At 49.6% G+C, this 15972-nt stretch overlaps 1 long non-coding RNA gene across 1 annotated transcript in view; it reads right to left on the bottom strand.

Moving 5' to 3' along the window:
- Positions 1–4595: 4595 nt before the first annotated feature.
- LOC137142312 (uncharacterized) overlaps positions 4596–15972 on the bottom strand; it is a 76051-nt gene continuing 64674 nt past the window's right edge. The window contains exons 2-3 of the long non-coding RNA XR_010916887.1: positions 7620–7751; positions 4596–4814 (exon numbers count right to left, since the gene is read on the bottom strand). This is a non-coding gene — a long non-coding RNA (uncharacterized lncRNA). The remainder of the gene's footprint in view (positions 4815–7619; positions 7752–15972) is intronic.

Raw genomic sequence — 15972 nt, 5'->3', positions numbered from 1 at the left:
GTATTATGACAAAAGAATGGCCACATTGGATCAGATCAATGGTCCATTTCGCCCAGTATCCTGTCTCTGATAGTGGCTAATACCAGGTGCTTCAAAAGAAGTGAACAGACGGGGTAATTTTAAGTGATCCATCCCCTGTTGTCTAGTCCCAGCATCTGGCCACTGGAAGTTTAGGGGCACCTGCAGCATGGGGTTGTGCCCCTGACCTTCTTGACTAATTGTCATCAATGGACCTATCGATGAGCTGATCTAATTTTTTTTTAACCCAGTTATATTTTTGGCCTTCATAACATCCCCTGGCAATGAGTTCCACAGGTTGACTGTGCGTTGTGTGAAGAACTACTTCCTTTTCTTTGCTTTAAACCTGCTGCCTATTAATTTCACCAAGTACCTCTGGTTCTTGTGTTATATGAAGGGGGTAAATAACTCTTCCCTATTCACTTTCTCCATACCATTCATGATTTTACAGACCCCTCTCATATCCCCTTGAGGTTGTCTCTTTTCTAAGCTGAAAAGTCCCAATCTTTTCTTCTATGGAAGCTGTTCCATGCCCCATAATCATTTTTGCTGACCATCTCTGTACCTTTTCCAATTCTAATATAGCTTTTTTGAGATGGGACAACCAGAACTGCATGCACTATTTGAGGTGGGGGGTGTAGCATAGATTTATGGTGGCATCATGATATTTTCTGCTTTGTTATCTCGCTCTTTCCTAATGGCTCTGAACATGCTGTTAGCTTTTTTGCCTGCTGCTGCACATTTAGCAGAGGTTTTCAGAGAACTATCCACGATGACTCCAAGATCCCTTTCTTCAGTGGTAGCAGCTAATTTAGAGGTGACAGTGCTAGTCATGATGTGATGGCTTGCCCAGGAGGACACGTCTTTAGTGGCATTGCCATTTAGAAACCACACCTGGATAAAAACATGGGATCCCTTGAACAGCTAAACAAACTTTGGGTCTATAGTAATAGTCTTTCCACTCCTCGAACACATTTCACTCAAGGATCTCGCAAATTGCTTTGAGCACGTTAATGAACTAAGCTTCACAACCTCCCTCTGAGCCAAGGAAGCATTAATAGCCCTAATTATTGCCATTTATAAATACAAGGGATGACGATCATCTGCCACAGTCACTAGGACTTTCCGGACTCCGGCACATTCAGCAGTCTAGGCACAACGGCTGTGGGGATTGAACCGGGGAGTGACATATCTGAAACACGCTGCTAGTGCATGAACTGGGAGTCCAGTCTGTTAGTCTGGAGACAGGAGCAGTCTCATTAAAGGTATATATGTGGTTTAACACCCCCCCCCCGGGAGACAGAGGCACCGTGAGTTAATACAAGTAGCAAAGGGAGATTGGCTAGCATGTGCGCATGTTTCAGGAGAGGATGCAAAAAAAGCCTGGAAAATACCCATTTGCCTTTGCCCTTCATACAGATACTTCCCAATTAACCCTGGCGGGAGCTGCCCTGACAATGCTCTTTTAGCAGCCAACCACACCCAGCTGAGTGCCTTAAAAGGTAATCTGTAAAGGGAAGGGGCAGGAGGAAAAAAAGTAGGTTTTTTAGCCTCTTTACGAAGAAGGCCTGGAAGGTTTTTGGTTTCCAGTTATTTTTATCTTTACACAATCAGGTCTCCTCAGCAGTTTTCTCCCTCAAAGACTATGGACAGATGGAAGCCTAGCATGGGTTATGCCAAAGGGATACCAATCATGTGAGACCTGATTAATTGAGAGGGGAAGGGATTTTTAGTCACGCTGTTCAACGCTTTGGGCTGTTTTTGTTTGTTTGCATGTACCTATTTAACCCAAATGCCCCAACACACTAGTAAAACCAGAGGTCTGTGTTAAAGATTGGACATCCTTGCTCGTTTGAGTAAGGACTGCAAAAGTTCATGACCCCTAACTGAGAACTCAAGGGGAAAACTCTCCCCTTATTTTTCTTAAGCCTTACAGCTCCTCTCTATACATCCCAAAGAGTCAAACTAGAGGACAATGCAAATTCCCGTCAGCCTTTGCAGGTCATCTGTAAGACAACAGCTGTGATTAAGCGAGGGGAGGTGACTAATGAGGTATCACTCTTAATTTTGTATGACCACATATGCCAGTGATGGGTACGTTAGAAAATGAAGCCAGACAGATGTGTAAACACCTGCCACAGTCAGATTCACGCTCAGAGGTGGCTGCATTCTAGTGGTGGGTAAGCAAATGCTAGTCACATTTTTTTTTTTTTTGGCACGCATGCCTGCGCAGTGACCCACCCACTCTTCAGAATGAAACAAGCAGAAATTATGGTCTGTAGAGCCCATCGCTTTTTAGAAAGCAGATGATAATACCTCCTCTATTTTACACCTGAGGAAACTGAGGCACAGAGACTTATGCAGGGTCACACAGGGAGTCTATGGCAGAGTTAGGAATAGAACTCTAAATGGACTCCCAGGCCCACTTTCTGTCCACTGGACTATACTCCCTCAGAGAGTTTGTTATGGCATCATTACTACATCCAAATCCTACCCGTGAGGTTTGAGCCCACTCCCATTCAGCTCAATGGGGGGAAAGCGTGTTCAGGGGGGTAAGTCTGCCTGGACTATTTAGACTGTCAGGTCTTTGGGGCAGGGCCTGTCTCTCACTATGTGTACGTACAGCACCTAGCACAATGGGGCCTCTTAGAGCAAGGCCATCAATAATACTGGCTTGGGCGCAGGTTTGACTGGCAGTCCTCTGGTCAAATGTGTCTCCCGGGTCCTTGTCATTTCAAAATCCATGTGGCGCTGCTGCTTTAAAAGTGGGCCATGCCCTGCATTAAGTGCCCACTGGCTCATTCACTCACTCCCTCGACTCCAGCTGCCTCACGCCAGGCCAAGCAGCAGAGCATAGAATATTAATATATTGTTCTGTGCTGCTCCCCCCCAGTGCTGGGATGGAGTTTACCATGGAAATTAGAGCGAGTGTTGCAAGTAATTGAGTGCCTTTCCTGAGATAGTCTTCAGGCCTCACTGCGTTAGCTATTTCTTAAATGTATGAGCTAATTAACTTAACTGATTGCTTCCAAGGACTAATATTTTGCTGTCACATACCCCACAAGCATGTTCTTTTTCATCACCTGCATGTTTGTTTCTCACAGACTCAGGTCAGAAGGGATCAGCCTAATCATCTAGTCTGACCTTCCACACATTGCAGGCCACAGAACCTCACACGCCCACTCCTGTAATAGACTCCTACCCTCTGGCTGAGTTACTGAGGTCCTCACATCATGATTTAAAGACTTCAAGTTACAGAAAGTCCATCATTTACACTAGTTTAAACCCATAAGTGACCTGGACCCCAGGCTGCAGAGGAAGGTAAAAAACCTCCAGGGTCTCTGCCAATCTGACTCCGGGGCAAATTCCTTCCCCGCCCCAAATATGATGATCAGTTAGACCCTGACCATGTGGGCAAGACTCACCAGCCAGACACCTTGGAAAGAATTCTCTGTGGTAACTCACAGCCCTCCCCATCTAGTGTCCCATCACCAGCCGGTAGAGATATTTGCTGCTAGCAGTCGCAAATCAGCTACATGTCATTGTAGGCAATCCCATCATACCATCCTGTCCGTAAATTTAACAAGTTCAGTTTTGAAGTGGATTTGGTTTTTTGTCTGCACTGCTCCCCTTGGAAGGCTGTCCCAGACCTTCACTCCTCAGTTGGTTAGAAACCTTTCCTTAATTTCAAACAAACTTATTGATGGCCAGTTTATACCCATTTGTCCACACTGGCGCTTAACTTAAATAATTCCTCTCCCTGTCTGGTATCCCTCTAATGCATTTATAAAGAGCAATCATATCTCCCCTCAGCCTTCTTTTGGTTAGGCTAAACAAGCCAAGCTCTTTGAGTCTCCTCTCATAAGGTAGGTTTTCCATTCCTCGGATCATCCTAGTAGCTCTTCTCTGCAGCTGTTCCAGTTTGAATTCATCTTTCTTAAACATGGGAGACCAGAATTGAACACAGTATTCCAGATGGGGCCTCATCAGTACTTCGTATAATGGTACCAATACTTCCCTGTCTCTATTGGAAATATCTGACCTGTTGCATCCTAAGACTGCATTAGCCTTTTTGATGGCCACATCACATTGGTGGCTCATAGTCATCCTGTGATCAACCAATACGCCCAGGTCTTTCTCCTCCTCTGTCACTTCCAACTAATATGTCCCCTTCTTACAGCAAAAATTCTTGTTGTTCATCCCTAACTGACTGACCTTGCAGTCTGCACTATGAAATTTCATCTCATTTCTATTACTCCAGTTTACAAGGCCCACCAGATCTTCTTGTATGATATTCCGATCCTCCTCCCTATTGGCAATACCTCCCAACTTTGTGTCATCTGCAAATTGTATTAGCACACTCCCACCTTTTGTGCCAAGGTCAGTAGTAAAAATGTTAAATGTGATTGGTCCCAAGATGGATCCCTATGAAACTCCTCTAGTAACCTCCCTCCAGCCTGACAGTTCATCTTTCAGTATGACCCGTGGTAGTCTTCCCTTTAACCAGTTCCTTATCCATCTTTCAATTCTCATATTAATCCCCATCGTCTCCAATTTAACTAATGACACAGGACATACGGCTCTGCTCGAGCAACCGGGTGTAAATCAGGAATGACTCTGCTGCCCAAGAGTCACAGGTGTTGGTCAGGTGTGAGCAAGAGAAGAAGGTGGCCCATAGGACTGTGTCCAGCCACATCGCAGGGAATTAACTTCTGAAGCTAGTTGGAAGATCCCCATCCTTAGATAGCTTGGGTCAATGACATCTTGGGGGGAGATTAGCTGTCTCCAAAGGGTAGCTAGAGTAAGCGGGGGAGAAGAACTGGGTTAGAGTGATTCCAGGGGGTGTTCCTACAAGACAGGAGAAGAGTCTGAAGAAGAGGGAAATGATACTGAGTACCAAGACAGACTTCTTAGCGACAAGATGCACTACAGTGTGGAAGAGTCCCAGGGGGCAGAGCACGTGTGTCATTTAAATATAGACTGGGCAAGGCCCTGGAGAACAAGCCATAGAAACCACATACTTAGTCTCTTCTTGCTAAATGCCAGGGTAAGATGCTGGGAGATATGCTAGAAGAGCCATAGAGAAGGAAGGACAGGCTTATGACCAAGGCACTGATGTGGAACATAAGCGACGCAGGTTTGACTCCCAGCTCACTCAGCAATTCCCTGAGTGCCCTTGCGGAAGGCCACTTCACTGATCTTTGGACCCAACCTTACTGGCTCCAGGCCTCAGCTTTTCATCTCTAGATCAGGGATAGCAGCACTTCCCTACCTTGCAGGGGTGTTGGGGAGGCTACACACATTAAGGACTGTGATGAGATACAGCAGTGATGAGACTCCCTGGATATGCTATAATAGGACTATTCTGTCCCCTTGCACAACCCAGTTCCTACACTTTGCTCTTCTATGGTGCTTCCCACACAAGGATCTCAAAGCACTTGGCTAAAAATGGACCTAGCCTCCCAGTCACCCTGGGAGGGAGAGGGAAGCATTCTTAGAATTAGGCTAAGGCCATCATGACCTCATCAGATCTCCTGCAGAACACAAGCCAGAGGAAAAGAGGAGACAGGAGGACCGAGGCAGGAGTAGACCCCACAGCTTCTGGCTTTCAGATTTGTGCTGAAACGAGACCATCCTCCCAGCCTTCCTGCACACACACAGGTAAGTATTGTTAACGCAGAGAGCATAGAGTTCCTAGCACAGCTCACCCTCCAACCGTCACACGCCCTTCGCCAGCTGAGGGGCAGGAAATCACTTTGCCCCAAGCCGCGAGGGCCGCAGCGAGATGGATTATTGCACGCTGGGAGCTGTAGTCTCTCTGGTTGGCCAGCTCTCCACATGGAAAACGAATACGGCTTTCGGCAGCATCATCTAGCTACGCAGGTCCACAGCCGACCTGCAGACTGCACTTTGGCCATCCCTTGGTCTGGGAGGTTATGGACTAAATGTGCCCTCGACCTACCCCAAAAGCTCCAAAAGCCAAGCCCCTGGGATATTAGGGGAGAGCACGTCTCTTCTGGAGAACCCAAGGACCAAGTCAACCACCTTTCCCAGGGGTCTCGCTGCACCACTTGCTTGATGTCAATGCAAGTCAGGGATGGGTTAGGTGCACTTGGTCCTGTCTCAGCACAGGAGGCTGAACTAGACGACCTCTCAAGGTCCCTCCCAGCCTTATGTTCCTAGGATTCTGTAAGTCACAAAACCTCCTAATTCCTACCCACTAGGGGCGGGGCTGTCAATAGCACTCAGCATTGGCCTAACTCTGCTGTCATCAAGGACAACAGTACAGAGAGTAGCGATGGTGGAGGCGCATCACCTCTCTTTGCTGGATGGAACCAGACCTGCTTACCTAGGGGTATTAGTACCTGGTAGGTAGCCGCTCCCACAGCATGGGTGAAAACCACCACCATGTGTTAAATAAATAAATAAATGCCACCACCAGTTACCACAAGGGCCTTGAGCTGTCCCTGCACGCTGGGGTGAATCTCTCTCAGAATACAGATTGTACACGGAAGTACCTGTGGAGTGCAAATGTCAAATGAACGTGCCCCGAGCACTGGGGCCAGAAACAGACGAATCATTCCACTGAGGCTCAAATGTTCCCAATGAGGGAATAACCCGGGCACCCGGTGACTTAAGTGGCCAATCAGCACTAAGCACCATAGCTAGACTTTCTAGGAGTGGAGCACTGAATAGCAAGTCAGAGTAACTGAAATTCACGTATGTTTTCACTTGGATCAGTTTGGGCAGCAAATCCATCCTGAGGAATCCTGCCCTGCTCCTCGCTGACATGCTACAAACAGGGCTTTGGGGTGGCATTTGTCAAATTAAACATTATTGTGCTGGGTGCTGCACAATCACAGGCCTTGCCTTGGAGAGTCCACAACCTAAATAGACAAGGGCAGGGGGGAAAGAGAGAGACAGAAAAGCGAAGGCCGGGACTTGCCCAAGATCACACGCCATGTCACTTGCAGATCCAGGAACTGGGACCAGGCTGAATTCTTCTCTGGGATCAAAAAAATAGCCTGCTTTTTACCCAGCATGCTTTGGTGGGCTGATGGTGTGCAGTGAGATCTCCTCTTAACTCTATGTAACCCTTGCTTCGTTTATCAAGAAAGGGGTTCAATGGCAATGGATCCATCAGTCAGATCTGCCTCGCCACAATCGAGCCCCGTAGGGTTTCCAAGGAAGCAGAATTTATATTTGAATTAAATCCAGGAGTAAAAAAAAGTTTCAATAGCAACAGCACTCCCTGGAGGCTTTAGGGAAACATGCTTTCAATTACGAATGGCGTTTTAATGAGGACTTGAGGCCAGAAGGAGACTCTGGGAGGTGGGGGTGATCTCTTGGAGGTACAATAGCACAGAAATGGCAGGATTTTCCCACACCATTGTACCCTTTCTAGACAAGGTCTGAACGATGGAAGGGCTGACACTTAGAAACAGACAGAAAGAGAACAATGGCAAATGGACTCACCAGCTTTTTCTGAGATCATTGGGTTGCAACATTGTATTTAAAAAATAAGGCACTGTTTCCTTAGCATCCCTACCCCAGCTCTCCTCGGGATATTATCAGCATCAATAATAAGAAGCAGTACTCACCTACAGTCACCAAGGATATTTCCTGCTGTTTGTGTTTTTTGTTTTTTCCAAGCACTCAGCAACTCCTGATCTTGTTGTACGGAGATGAAAAAATTAGGGACATTCCTTCTAATAACGGGATTGTTGGCAACCCTAAGAAAAAAATGGATTCAGAATTTCTGTTTTAGCTCCAAGGACATCAGGTCAAAACAGGCCAGGAAGCACTATTATAAAAGCGCATGGTGAACCCAGAGCTGGATTTATCACAAATGGTAGTGATCAGGGCACACTAAAGCGTGTGTAGGGTGAAGTACTGCTACTTATTTTCCTCAGACTGGCGGCTTTCACACCTGCGTGGGATTTGCTTAGTTTCTACAAGTATTTTAGCACAGGAGTTTAAGGCAGAAGCACTTGCAGAAAGAGCAGGCATTAAGGGTCAGATTTTAAAGGTTTTTAGACACCAGCGCTCTTGGGAGTTCAGCATCTAAATACTTCTCATGATCTGGGCCCTACGTGATTTTGCAAGCCTTGCTCATGTCGATGAGCTCTTGCTCATATATGTCCTGTGGACCCTGCTATTAGCAAAGTTTGCACAATCCAGCCCTGTACAAACACAGTATTGCAGGAGGTTCATAGATTTCCATGTTTCGAACAGTGAGTTGGACTCCCGTTGATTTCAAATGGCTTTAGGTCAGGCCGTCATGCCCAGACATATTGCTGGGGCAGGCGTCACAAGGTGGCACTGTTAGAATTTGAAAGACTAAGGGTTTTTCGTAGCAGGCAAGCCGTGGATGGTTTTTGGATCACAAACTAATACCTCGGCATATCTGTAGTTTCTTTTCAGGGAGCTGTTACCAGCAGCAGGAGGGTTTAGCTCTGTGCTCGGATCTAATTAGTCAGTCAGTCGCTGGGGCACAGCTGCTCCCTGGGACACAGACACTGGAGTTTGGGCAGCAATTTCTGAAAGCCGGGCTCGCCATTGGTGACCACCTCTGTCCCACCACTGATGTGCCATACACAGAGTGTAAATGAACCAACCGCACTACGGACACCCCCAGATTCTGAGCCAACAATTTCACTTTTATGGGAAAGCAGTGATGTCAGGGAGCCCGTTGATCAGCCACTGCTTACGGAGGGGAGATCTGTACCCGGGTACACACACAAGGTCAGACTGGGCAACCGGGGCACATGTGGATGGGACTAAGTCACCCGGACTAAGTGCTCAGCAGCACAAGATTTGCACAGTTGGACCCGGCTGGCAAAACATGTCAGGAGCCCAGTGACTGCACCTATTCAATGCACATTCTTCAGACAGACTGAGTGCCCAGAACCCTCCTATCCACTGCATGTACAAGGAGAGAGCAGGTGGGGACTGGGCCGGTCACTGCCATCTAAGCCCTGGGCACAGCCCATCATGACACGGTGCTCCCTATAATGTCCCTCCACAGTGGCAACACCCCCTCCCTTCCTTCTTAGAGAGTCAGATGTAGAGACTGGGGTCCCCTTCTCCCACCTATGAGGCAGAAGAGATCTGTAGTGCCTACGCCTTAATCAGATTTGGCTGGGGCAGCCAAGGCTGGGGTCCTGGCGTTGGGCACAGCAAGTCTCTTCATAGCAGCTGCCTGCGGGCTGCTCCTGGGCCCAGGAGAGAGAATCCTGGCTGTGCACAAGTTGGCAGTGTCACACCTGCAGGAGGCGTAGGAGGAGGCAGCATGGCCAAGGGGATGGAAAGCAGGGGTGGGAACTGGAGCAGAGCTCTTGTGATCAGGCAAGCCATTCGCTTCCAGAGCCATAGCTTTAGCCTGGGAAGCACAACAGATAGGGAGCTGTGTTTTCAGGATTCCCTGTCTAGGTACTCCAACAGGGATGTGCCAGTCTGATCAGCCCGCACGCAGCAGCCCAGCAAGCTGCATCCCTGCAGATGCATTCAGTACAAAAGGGGGGGGGGGGGGAAATAGGAGAGAGCTGCTACATCACCCAGTCCACTGGTGGGGCCAGACCTTCAGTTGGTGCAAATGCCAGGCATTGTAGTTAAGTCAGCTGGGCTTCACTGATTTACATCAGCTGAGGGTCTGGCTCCTGCTGAGTCTCTCATCATGGCATCCTAGTCCAATGGCACAGTGCTGCTCCCTACAACACATTGTGCAGGACTTGCTCTGGGCTAGGCTTAGATGTCCCAAGCAGTGGGTCTCCTACTCTCCCCTGGGGGACTATCCCCCTGCCTGATTGATCAGCCAGGAAGACCTTCCTGAGACCCTTTGATTTCATCCCATCATGCTTCATTTTATCCCCTTGTATCACAATAAAGAGCCTGTCCCCTTCCCAGCTGAATACACCTCCCAGACACAGCGGCCCCAAGAATGATTTTCCCCGTGAGAATTTTTCCACTGTTGTCAAACACCTGAAAGCCCCTGAGTTGAACTGGTTTGGAGCTGAAAATGCTTTCGGCAAAATGCAGAAAGTTTTCAAACTTTTCTCAAGGTTTCTGTTTAGCTGGGAAAAAACCAAAAAAACAAAAGAAAAACCAGTTTTCTGTTTAAAAAGGAAAAAAAAAAAAAAAAAAACCGCAACAACATTTTGGTGGAAAATTTTCAGCAAGCTCCGCTTCCAAGTATTCAAAGACCTATATTCTCCAATGGCCCCTGCTTAACTGAGCTACATAGTGGTACTCTTCTAATCCCTCCACACGACTCCTTCCGGCCAGCCCTGACTCATTTTGCTGTTAGTTTGGAATAGTCTCCATTATGAGTGGCATTTTTAAACACCTCCCTGTCATTCCAGCCCCGAGCTTCTCTGTTGCCAACCTCTCTCAGCCCTAATTCGCAATCCTGCGACTATCGCAGGGTATTCCTGAGCAGAACCTCACTTGCCCAGGGTGGTACGATAGCTTTCTGGTCTCTCACTCCTAGATGATCATTTCTAAGAGATTTCCATTTCTCCATGTTTCACCCAACGTTGCAGAGCAGGGGCACCAATGAGAGCAGTAAAACACTAGCTGCAATGAAAGGAACCCTTCTCCTTGTCCACGAAATTACTGATCGTGATTCTGTTTGTTTCCAGAACAGGGCAAGCGTCTCCTAACTCCCTCTCCTCCTCACCCCAGAGAGACTGTCTTTTAGCCGGAGTCTCGACCCATTTTTAGGCAACCTGCCGGCTAATGAAAGGACGGCCCAGTGGTTAGGGGGCTAACATAGGGATTAAGAGACTTGGTTTCAAGTCCCTGATCTGCTAGAGACATCTTGTGTGACCTAGGGCAAGTCATTGAGCCTCTCTGTGCCTCGGGTCCCATCTGTACAGTGGGGCTAAAAGCCACACAGGACAGATACATTAGCGATTGTGGAGTGCTTTGAGATCTCCTGATGAAAAGCGTTACGTAAGAGCGAAGGGTTATTATTATTGCAGGAGCACCTAGAGGCCTCGACCAAGACAGATGCTGTACAAACAAGAAACAGCCCCCGTCTCAAATTGCTCAGTCTAATAGACCTGGGGTGGAAGGGGAACAGAGGCACAGAGAGGGGAAGTGTCACACCCAAGGTCACAGGCAGAGCCAGGAACAGAACCTAGGGGCCCTGAGTCCCAGCCTGCTGCTATACCCACTAGACCACACTGCCATTCTGCTGCCCCCCCGGAAATCCCCTGGGAATTCCATCACAGGCAGCTGCAGCTCGTGTCTCCAGCTGCCTGGGTTTTACAGATGTGCTTATTCAGCAAAGCAGCCCCGCCGCAGCCGTGCCTCTGATGAATGAGCGCTCAGCGCAGAGAGTGGGTGGAGGTGCTCCAGGCCAGTCTGGCCTCTAGCCCAGCTGGGGGCTTTATTTATTATTTATCCCAATGTATAAAACTCCATCCATCCACCACGTTTCCATCCATCACCTGGGCATCTGAGAGAGAAACAAACATTAAAGCACTTGCCCAGCCGGAGCTCTAGGCACAGGGATAAATCAACATCCCTTCTTTAAGAATATACACGATCCAAGCCAGCCTGTATCAATGAAAGCTCCCCCCGCCCCATCCCTGCTCATCCCCACCCTGCGGCCGTATTCAGCTCTTGCAACGCAGCCTCATTGTCTGCAGATCCCAGCTCTCTGTCTCTGCAGAGATGGAGAAAGAGGATCAAGAGTGGAGGGCTGCCGCTGCCCACCCACCCCTGGTCTCCAGCACCGTCTGCAGAGAGAGCCATCCATAAGGAAGCTGTGAACTATTTGGGTGCTGAGCACCTAGGTCAAACGCAAGCTCTTGAATTGTATCTAGCCCCCCTTCCCCTCCCCACTACAGTATCTGAGCAGCTCACAATCTTTAACAGATTTACCCTTACCCCCACCGTGAGGCAGGCCTGGCTGTTATCCCCAGTGCGCACATGGGAACTGCGACAGAGGCTAAGCAACTGGTCCATGGTCACACACGGAGTACATGGTACAGGAGGGACTTGAACCCAAGTCTCCTGGGGCTCAGCCTAGTGCCCGGACCATCCTTCCTCACTACCCCTCAGAAACCCTTCCAACCAGTCTCCCCTCCACCCCCTCATCATCATCCACCCCCTGCTCCAGACACACCCACACTGCTCCTAAACTAGTGGTTGGGACCCATCAGCTGGGAGGCAGGCTGCAAGGGGAGTGCAAGTCCAAGGGCCCGGATGGTTAGCAGCGAGGGTGTGGTACTCACACCAGGAGAGAGTCCTGACCTGCAGTCCTGCTTCCAGTCCCTAGACCAGCCCTTCCTCATCCTGCACCCAAAGGCAGCGATGTCCTGGGGGTCCTTCCCTGCACACAGGAAGAGGGCAGAGCAGCTCTGGGCTCACTGTTGACGCCCTCTGCTACACCTGGCTGGGCCCTTTATGCTTTGATTCTAGGGCAAATGCAACCCGTGTGTTTTAACCTTAAAGGTCTCCAAGACTCCCCACCCAACATCACGATGCTGCAGTATGCAGAGATGGGCATTAGCCTCAAAGGCAAGCGGGGGGACCCTTTTAATGTAGCTAGACCCACTGTCCTGCATGATTGGCCGACGGGAGTGTGTGTGGACGAGGCCAAGCAGCTAACTTGGTGTTTAATTGGTTGAGGCTAGAGAGGCTAAAGTGAATTGCCCGATTATACAAGTTTGGGGGGTGGGATTTGAACCCAGTTCCCCTCTATTGCCTTGTCATTCCTTCAATGGTGTGACAGAGTTCAGCAAAGAACTTGGAGCTGTTATTCTTCTAACACCTCTGGCTCAATCTTGCTCAGGGTATAGGTCCCTTGCCCCCCCCCCTTGTGGGTGATGGAAGAGTGGCTGTGCAGACAGATGTCCTGTGTTACAGCAGGGGCCCAGCAGTCAGGAGTGTGGGAGTGCAACCATGCAGCCCTAGAGTTTGTGACCTTTGATTAGCCGGCTCCTCGCTAACTCTGCCGCCTTCCCTCGACCCTGGGTGCTCGGCTCTATTGGTGCTGTTCAAACTACCCTGAATAAGGGAAACGTTTCAGGTGGCTGGAGGTAATTTATGTGCAAATCACCGGGAGGAGACGGCTTTTGCCGCAGGCTGAGATTGCTGCGAGGTTTGGGGAAACAACTCGACCAGATGCTGCTGCCTCCACCCCTGGGTCTGCATGGAGGTGGCAGCAGCTCAGAAAATGCCTTCAAATCCAGCTTGAATGCACAACCGCCCCCTCCCACTATGGCTGGGCATCCTTAGAGGCTGATTAGATGGAGTTGCCTCCATTTCATTGCACCTCCTACTCTGCTTCTACCCCATCTTTGGGGCCAGCCCAGGGGGCCCAGCATGGAGCATTGGGTGAGCTGCCTGAACCCAGAGGAGCACAGCCATCACAGTCTGTCCCAGATTGAAAGTCAGTCTTTAGTAGCTGGGGCTTGATCGGTTCACTGCTTTGAATGTTAGGACCAAGGTCTTAAGCTGGCATCTGAAACTGCCTGAGAGTGGACGGCATTTGCTTGTCCGGTGCTTTCCAGCAGTGGCGCTGCGGCAGATCCTGATTATTTTTGATCAGCAGTGGTAAGATCAATCCCTTCCCAGCACTCCTGGGGCTCACCTTTATCAGGCAACATCAGAAGCAAAACTCAATAGAGCAAATGAAGCCCCCTGCGTCCTTCAGTCTGGAAGGGAACCAGGCAGGGCTTCCAAGTGTTCCTGGGAACTAGAGGGATTGCAGAGAAATCCTCCCACTGCTCCCTAGGGGCAGGCCCAGAGGCATTGGGGATGTACAGTGCCTGCCCGTGAGAGCACGGTGGGGCCTGGGAATTCAGAGCTCTGCGCTGCATGCAAGACCACCTCATGGGAGGCATGAATGATCTTTCAAAGAACGACGTTGCTGGGTGAAAGCAATCGACCACGACGTTACTGATCTGCGAATTAAAGCGAAGTCCTGTGATCCGGAACAGCGAACAGCTAGTAGAAAGTCTGGGAAGCATTGATGTAGCCTAAGACGACCCCCTCATGGGTTTTGTTTGGTTTTTGCAACCCACCTAGAGCCCAAATTCATGGGAGGGCCTCAAAATCAGATCAGCACCCTTCCCTTCCTCCACTGCCACCTCTTCCTCACCCCACCAAGGCGCATGGAGAACCCATTGCAGCACCCTTCACCCTGGCACCTCGACCCTAATCCCAGCCTGGTACAAAGGGGAGGCCCCAGGGGCAGAGGCTCCTCAAGACAATCTGCCATCCTAGGCAAAACATCAGCATGCTGCCCACCCCACCCTTGTGGAGGCCTACGGCAGCGGATTTAAATGAGAGGTGTTGCAGCCTGGTGCACGGGGGCGTAATGCCACTCAAATTTGGCCTGGTTGACCCTCGTGGAGGGAAGGCCGGACCACATCTGCCACCCTAGGGAGATGGTTAGTTTGCCAGTAGCTGGAGTAGCCCCTGCCCAGGATGGAGCATGTTTGAGAGTGAGCAAGTCTCCGTGCACTCTCCCCATAGCAGTGGCTCCTGTCTCACAGGGTCGGGCCTGGCCCTTTGCTCTGGGTGTTGCAAGCTGGCGTGCGGGGATTGCATCGCCACTCAGGGTTGGCCTGGCCACCCTCCGCCATGACAGAGGGGAGACCGGACCAAATCTGAGTGAGTGACATTGCGACCTGGTGTATGGGGCTGCAACACCATGGGGCTTGTCCCAGCTGACCCTCTGCCAGGTCCCAACACCTGGAGCAGGGATCTGGGCCCAGCAAAGACAGGGGCCATCACTGTGAGATGGGTGCCACGCAGACTTCCTCTCCAACCCCCCCACGAGACATCACCTCCACACCAGGCCTGAGACCCATCCACAGCCTTACTGCCAGCCATCATTGGGTCACGACCCACCATTTTGGAAACATTGGGCTAAATACATCCCAAAGGAATTTGTGGCATAACAGATAAGCAGCTCAAAGAGTTATTTTGGGACATGGACTTGACTTTGCAGAGAACAGCAAATATTTGCAGGGCTAATGAGAAGAGCTGCCCAAAGGAAATTCTTAGCAAGGGTGAAAGCACTCCTGGTTTCCTTGTACTCTCCCATCTATCTCCACCAGCTGTCTTAGACTGGAAGCTCTTTGGGGCAGGGACTGCCTTTTTGTTCTGTGTGCGTACAATGCCTAGCACAGCGTGGCTCTGCTCCATGGCCAGTGATCCCAGGCACGACAGCAATACATCTAATAAATAAGTCTGTCTAATTAAAAAGGCAAAGAGAGAGAGCACAAAGGTAACCAAGTAACAGAGACCAGGTTCAGAATAAGCCAATAACTCTGGAGGCAGCTGCAACATACAGCAGGGAGGTGTCCCATTTGCAGTGACATTGTTTTGCAAAGTGACTGCTATCTTGCTCTGGGCATCCTCCAAAGAAATGCAAAAGCAAATTTTGCCCAGGACCGCCCAGTGGAAGGGCAAAGCTCTTCTAACCATGCAGAAAGAGGATTCTTTCGCAGGAGTCTCTTGTTAAACCTTCTGAGTGAGGTTTTACAGCAGACTGGACTGTGACATAGGAAAGAGATTCACCAAGTGGATTTCAAAACAGATCCTGGAGCAGAGGGCAACATCTGTATATATTAGTGACAATCCAGTGTGAACACAGAGAAAAGGCAGGCACAAGATGAGCCCTTTGTGGCAAAGCCACACTGTTATGTTTGTATAAGGAGCAATCGGAGCGCAGACACTCAAAGGGCCCATCACTTGTCTAATGAAAAGGATGCAAAACAGGATATGATGAGCTGTATCTTATACCACATGGATCTGGATCCACTGTGCGGACAAACGTCCATCTGTTTGATCACCTATGTTTACATGCTGCTCATCAACCCAAGCACGCATCTAGTGCTGCTATTTCAAACCTGGATAGTTCCTGGCCTTTTAGGCAGGCCAGCAGGACTGTACCACTTGGGTTCATTTGTCTCTCTCTGGCTTGAGAAATAC

The sequence above is a fragment of the Emydura macquarii genome, unplaced genomic scaffold, assembly GCF_026122565.2.
Source record: "Emydura macquarii macquarii isolate MOO-44397 ecotype Brisbane River unplaced genomic scaffold, CSIRO-AGI_Emac_v2 contig_3220, whole genome shotgun sequence".
NCBI lineage: Eukaryota > Metazoa > Chordata > Testudines > Chelidae > Emydura > Emydura macquarii.
The sequence above is the reverse complement of the archived record's forward strand: the minus strand, read 5'-3'. Positions and strand labels throughout refer to the sequence as shown.